We start from the raw sequence: 6,924 nt of genomic DNA, 5'->3' as shown, positions 1-6,924 counted from the left end.
AGGGCATAGCGGGATTTTTTATAAGCTTCCGGGTTAGAGTGCCGCTCCTTGAAAGTGGCAGCTCTACCCTTTAGCTCAGTGCGGATGTTGCCTGTAATCCATGGCTTATGGTTGGGGAATGTATGTACGGTCACAGTGGGACAACGTCGTCGATGCACTTATTGATGAAGCCAGAAACTTGTGGTGTACTCCTCAATGCCATCGGAAGAATCCCGGAACATATTCCAGTCTGTGCTAGCAAAACAGTCCTGTAGCTTAGAATCTGTTTCATTTGACCACTTTCTTATTGACCGAGTCACTGGTGTTTCCTGCTTTAGTTTTTGCTTGTAAGCAGGAATCAGGAGGATAGAATTAAGGTCAGATTTGCCAAATGGAGGGTGAGGGAGAGCTTTGTACGCGTCTCTGTGTGTGGAGTAAATGTGGTCCAGAGTTTTTTTCCCTCTGGTTGCACATTTAACATACTGGTAGAAATGAGGTACAACTGATATAAGTTTCCCTACATTAAAGTCCCCAGCCACTAGGAGCGTCGCCTCTGGATGAGTGTTTTCTTGTTTGCTTATGGCCGTATACAGCTCATTGAGTGAGGTTTTAGTGCCAGCATCGGTTTGTGGTGGTATATAGACAGCTACGAAAAAAACCAGATGAAAACTCTCTTGGTAAATATTGTGGTCTAAAGCTTATGATGAGATACTCTACCTCAGGCGAGCAAGACCTCCAGACTTCCTTAGATTTCGTGCACCAGCTGTTGTTTACAAATATACATACACCGCCACCCCTTTTCTTAGCAGAGACCGCTGTTCTATCCTGTCGAAAAGCTTAAAATCCGCCAGCTGTATGTTATTCGTGTCGTCGTTTAGCTACAACTTGGATAAAACATAAGATATTACAGTTCTTAATAATGTCCCTGTCACGGATTCCCCCGGTACTGCTGCTCATTCCGTTCACCAGCTCCGGAGGTCTAGGTCACTGGCCTTCTAGGTGTCACTGAACTGGATGATTACCACCAACCCCGGACTGTCTTGTCTCATTATGCACACCTGTTCCCATTCTCCCTGATTAGTATGTGTATATATGTGCCCTCTCTTCCCCATTGTCCTTGCTGATTATTGTTCCATGTCCGTTGGTCTTGCTTGTTACCGTGTTAGTGTGCACTTGCTATTACGGGTCTCGTTCAGTGTATTTATTAGAGGATTACACCTCACTCTTTGTTTGGGTTACAGCCCTGTGTTATATATGCACGTGTTTGTTTTGGGCTTCGTCCTCGTCATGTTCAACGCTATTTAACGCTATTTTGGCTAGAGAAATAAATAACACTATTTCGAATTCCTGCGCCTGTCTCCTATACAACGTGACAGTCCGGTTGGTAGGATATACGTGATCGTAGTTTGTCTATTTTTTTATCGATTGATTGTACGTTGGCTAATATGACCGATGGTAAAGGTAGACTAGTAAAGGTAGACTGACCGATGGTAAAGGTAGACCCCAATACCTCCGTCTCTTTCTTTTGTGAATCACTGGGATTAGGGTCTTGTCGTGCGTCTGAAATAAATCCATCCCGTCCGTCTCGTTGAAGAAAAAGTATTCCTCCAGCATGGGGTGAGTAATCGCTGTCCAGAAACATTATGTTCAAAATAGGTTACAAATAACACAAAAAACATACACAATAGCACAATTGGTTACAGGATTGTAAAACGGCAGTCATCTCCTTCGGCGCCATTCTCAAGGTCCAGAATGTTTCAAAAGTAGTTTGCTTTTATTTCTATGCATTCAAGATCACACAAATAATACATCAAATCAAAACATGATGAAGTTACAGTAAGAATGGAAGTGTCTGTTACAGATCCCCATTTAAGTACATATCTTCATAATTTGTTTATACAGCAGTAATAAAAGCATGAGGTCAAAACGTATAATCTGTTTTTGTTTTCTAGCACCTTTTTGTATTCTTTTGAGCATTGATTAAATTAAGTGCATTATTTTTGCATCTCCTTGGGTTATTCCTTTTAATGGTTTTGAGTGCAAGTACCTTTTGAACTCTACATATTTGCTATTGCAAAATAAAAATGTGGTTATGTTTATGGAGGTCTTAGGTCACATTTGAATATTAAAGAAAATGTATTTTCAAAAACACAATAGCATTTTCATTCGTTTATGTAACTGTTTGTACAAATAAAAAACCACTAAAACACTAAAATTCAAATGGTAAAATCCCTTAAATTAACACAATCACATAGATCATTCATTATTTCTTTGTTAAGGGCATGTCTTAAGAAACATTATGAAACTATACAAATGTATGTCAAAAGATCTAAATACATGACTGTGCTTTGAGTTTGAGCTTGATTAAGATTAAAACAGCAATAAGCAGTATAACATCATCATTAGTCATTAATCATGGTCCCCATGGCAACTTTCATGACATCAACACCCCCCTTTGAGTCCCACAGTGATCCACCTGAGAGACTGCAAACACTCTGCTTACTCACCATCATCTGGAGAGAGAGAAAAACAGAGTGAGCGAGAGCGAGTGAGTGAGTGAGTGAGCGAGAGACAGAGAGAGGGGGGGGAGAGAGCGAATTAAGAATAATAATACAATTTTACTTATCAAACAAAATACGTTGAACAAAGGTACAATGATGCATTACTGACCTTGTTCTTGAGGACAGGTTTTCTTGTAGAAACAGTATGATCCCAGACAGACTGTCAGCAGAATGAAGATGTCATGTTTTGTCTTTGATCTTCATGTCTTGTCCCTGTGCTTCCCTCTGCTGGTCTTATTAGGTTCTTTCCCTCTTTCTATTCCTCTCTCTCCTCCTCCCTCTCTCCCTCCCCCGCTCTCTCTCTCTATCGTTCCGTTCCTGCTCCCAGCTGTTTCTCTTTCTCCTAACGACCTCATTTACTCTTTCACACCTGTCCCCTATTTTGCCCTCTGATTTGAGTCCCTATTTCTCCCTCTGTTTTCTGCTTCTGTCTTTGTCGGATTCTTGTTTGATGTGTGCTGTTCTGTGTCCTTGTTCGGCCCTTTCGTGTTTTTGCCTTCATCAGATGCAGCGTGTGAGCAGGTGTCTAGGGGTCGCGTCTCCAGTCGTTCATCTCTACTGACGAGAGGATTTCAGTTTTCCTGTTTTGTTTTTACCTTAGATATATCAGGAGTATCGTTTTTGTCTAAGACTGGAATAAAGACTCTGTTTCTATTTCGTCGCTTTTGGGTCCTCCTTCATCAGCATAACAGAAGAATCCGACCAAGAATGGACCCAGCGACTACGGATTCTCTCTACACTACCGTCAAGTTCCAGGGAGCAATGCTCGGCAGACACGAGCAGGAATTGTCTGCTGCTCGTCATGCCGTTGAGACCCTGGCCGCTCAGGTTTCCGATCTCTCAGGACAGTTTCAGAGTCTTCGTCTCGTACCACAAGCTACTTCCTGGTCTTCCGAGTCTCCGGAACCCAGGGTTAATAATCCACCATGTTACTCTGGACAGCCCACTGAGTGTCGCTCCTTTCTCACCCAGTGTGATATTGTGTTCTCTCTCCAGCCCAACACATACTCTGGAGAGAGAGCTCGGATCGCTTACGTCATATCACTCCTTACTGGGCGGGCTCGGGAGTGGGGCACAGCTATCTGGGAGGCAAGGGCTGAGTGTTCTGACGTTTATCAGAACTTTAAGGAGGAGATGATACGGGTCTTTGATCGTTCAGTTTTTGGGAAGGAGGCTTCCAGGGGTCTGGCTTCCCTATGTCAAGGTGATCGATCCATAACGGATTACTCTATAGAGTTTCGTACTCTTGCTGCATCCAGTGACTGGAACGAGCCGGCGTTGCTCGCTCGTTTTCTGGAGGGACTCCACGCTGAGGTTAAGGATGAGATTCTCTCCCGGGAGGTTCCTTCCAGCGTGGACTCGTTGATTGCACTCGCCATCCGCATAGAACGACGGGTAGATCTTCGTCACCGAGCTCGGGGAAGAGAGCTCGCGTTAGCGGGGCTTCCCTTCTCCGCATCTCGACCATCTCCTTCCATCGGCTCAGAGACTGAGCCCATGCAGCTGGGAGGTGTTCACATCTCGACTAAGGAGAGGGAACGGAGAATCACCAACCGCCTTTGCTTCTATTGCGGTTCTGCTGGACATTTTGTCATGTCATGTCCAGTTAAAGGTCAGAGATCATCAGTAAGCGGAGGGCTACTGGTGAGCGCTACTACTCAGGTCTCTCCATCAAGATCCTGTACTACCTTGTCGGTCCATCTACGCTGGACCGGGTCGGCTGCTTCCTGCAGTGCCTTGATAGACTCTGGGGCTGAGGGTTGTTTTATGGACGAAGCATGGGCTCGGAAACATGACATTCCTCTCAGAGAGTTAGGGAGGATCACACCCATGTTCGCCTTAGATGGTAGTTCTCTCCCCAGTATCAGATATGAGACACTACCTTTAACCCTCACAGTATCTGGTAACCACAGTGAGACCATTTCTTTTTTGATTTTTTGTTCACCTGTTACACCTGTTGTTTTGGGTCATCCCTGGCTAGTATGTCATAATCCTTCTATTAATTGGTCTAGTAATTCTATCCTATCCTGGAACGTTTCTTGTCATGTGAAGTGTTTAATGTCTGCTATTCCTCCTGTTTCTTCTGTCCCCTCTACTCAGGAGGAGCCTGGTGATGTGACAGGAGTGCCGGAGGAACATCATGATCTACGCACGGTCTTCAGTCGGTCCAGAGCCAACTCTCTTCCTCCTCACCGGTCGTATGATTGTTGTATTGATCTCCATCCGGGGACCACTTCTCCTCGGGGTAGATTATTCTCTCTGTCGGCTCCCGAACGTAAGGCTCTCGATGATTATCTGTCTGCTGAAGGCATTCAGATGGATTCCGCTAAGGTCCAGGATGTCAGCGATTGGCCTGTTCCTAAGTCACGTGTCGAGTTACAGCGCTTTCTCGGTTTCGCTAATTTCTATCGGCGTTTCATTCGTAATTTTGGTCAAGTGGCTGCCCCTCTCACAGCTCTGACTTCTGTCAAGTCTCGCTTTAAGTGGTCTGGTTCCGCCCAGGGAGCTTTTGATCTCCTCAAGAAGCGTGTTACATCCGCCCCTATCCTTGTTACTCCTGACGTCACTAAACAATTCATTGTCGAGGTTGACGCTTCAGAGGTGGGCGTGGGAGCCATTCTGTCCCAGCGCTTCCAGTCTGACGATAAGGTCCATCCTTGCGCTTACTTTTCTCATCGATTGTCGCCATCGAAACCCGAGGGGATTCTCCCTGAAGGGCGTGTTGTCGGGTTGACTGTCTGGGGAATTGAGAGACAGGTAAAGCAAGCACTCACTCACACTGCGTTGCCGCGCGCTTGTCCTAGTAACCTTCTGTTCGTTCCTGTCTCTATTCGTCTGGCTGTTCTTCAGTGGGCTCATTCTGCCAAGTTAGCTGGTCACCCCGGCGTTCGGGGTACGCTTGCTTCTATTCGCCAGCGGTTTTGGTGGCCTACTCAGGAGCGGGACACGCGCCGTTTCGTGGCTGCTTGTCCGGACTGCGCGCAGACTAAGTCAGGTAACTCTCCTCATGCCGGTCGTCTTAGACCGCTTCCCATTCCTTCTCGACCATGGTCTCAGATCGCCTTAGACTTTAGTACCGGTCTGCCTTCGTCTGCGGGGAGGACTGTGAGAGCCGCCAATAAACGTAGGATTAACCTGTCTAGGATCAGCGTGGCGCTAGCGGCACTCCCCCCCCCCCCCCACTGAAAAACCAGTGCCGCGAAATTCAAAAAAAATATATTTTTAAAATATTTAACTTTCACACATTAAAGTCCAATACAGCTAATGAAAGACACAGATCTTATGAATCCAGTCAACATTTCCGATTTTTAAAATGTTTTACAGGGAAGACACAATATGTAAAGATGTACATCTATTACCTAAAAACACATTAGCATATTCCACCATCTTTTATTTGTCCACCAACACCAGTAGCCATCACCAATTCGGCTAAACTAAGATATTTATAGCCCCTAACCAACAAAAAAACTCATTAGATGACAGTCTGATAACATATTTATGGTATGGGATAGGTTTTGTTAGAAAAAAGTGCATATTTCAGGTATATGGCATAGTTTACAATTGCACCCACCATCACAAATGGACTAGAATAATTACAATGAGCAACGTGTTTACCTAACTACTAATCATCAAACATTTCGTAAAAATACACAGCATACACGAATCGAAAGACACAGATCCTGTGAATACAGACAATATTTCAGATTTTCTAAGTGTCTTACAGCGAAAACACAATAAATCGTTATATTAGCTTAGCACATAGCAATTAGCAGCCCAGCATTGATTCTAGCCAAAGTGAGCGATAAAAGTCAACATCGCCAAAAGATATTAATTTTTTCACTAACCTTCTCAGAATTCTTCCGATGACACTCCTGTAACATCACATTACAACATGCATATACAGTTTGATCGAAAATGTTTATATTTAGCCACCAAAATCATGGTTAGACAATGTGAAATGTAGACAAGCTGGTAAAGAAAACGTCCTTGCGCCACTTAGACAGTGATCTACTCTTATACATAAATACTCATAAACGTGACTAAAAAATATAGGGTGGACAGGGATTGATAGACAATTTAATTCTTAATACAATTGCGTTATTACATTTTTTAATTTATCCTTACTTTTCAATACAGTTTGCGCCAAGCGAAGCTACGTCAAAAAACATGGCGTCCTAAGCCACTAAAATGTTTCGACAGAAACACGATTTATCATAATAAAAATGTCCTACCTTGAGCTGTTCTTCCATCAGTATCTTGGGCAAAGGATCCTTTCTTGGGAGAAATCGTCTTTTGGTGGAAAGCTGTCCTCTTGCCATGTGGAAATGTCAACTACGTTCGGGATGAACTGAAAAGCGTGACCAACTTTTCACATCGTTGCAAA

This window comes from Salvelinus fontinalis, chromosome 29 (genome assembly GCF_029448725.1).
Source record: "Salvelinus fontinalis isolate EN_2023a chromosome 29, ASM2944872v1, whole genome shotgun sequence".
Lineage (NCBI taxonomy): Eukaryota > Metazoa > Chordata > Actinopteri > Salmoniformes > Salmonidae > Salvelinus > Salvelinus fontinalis.
Note: the sequence above shows the minus strand (reverse complement) of the source record.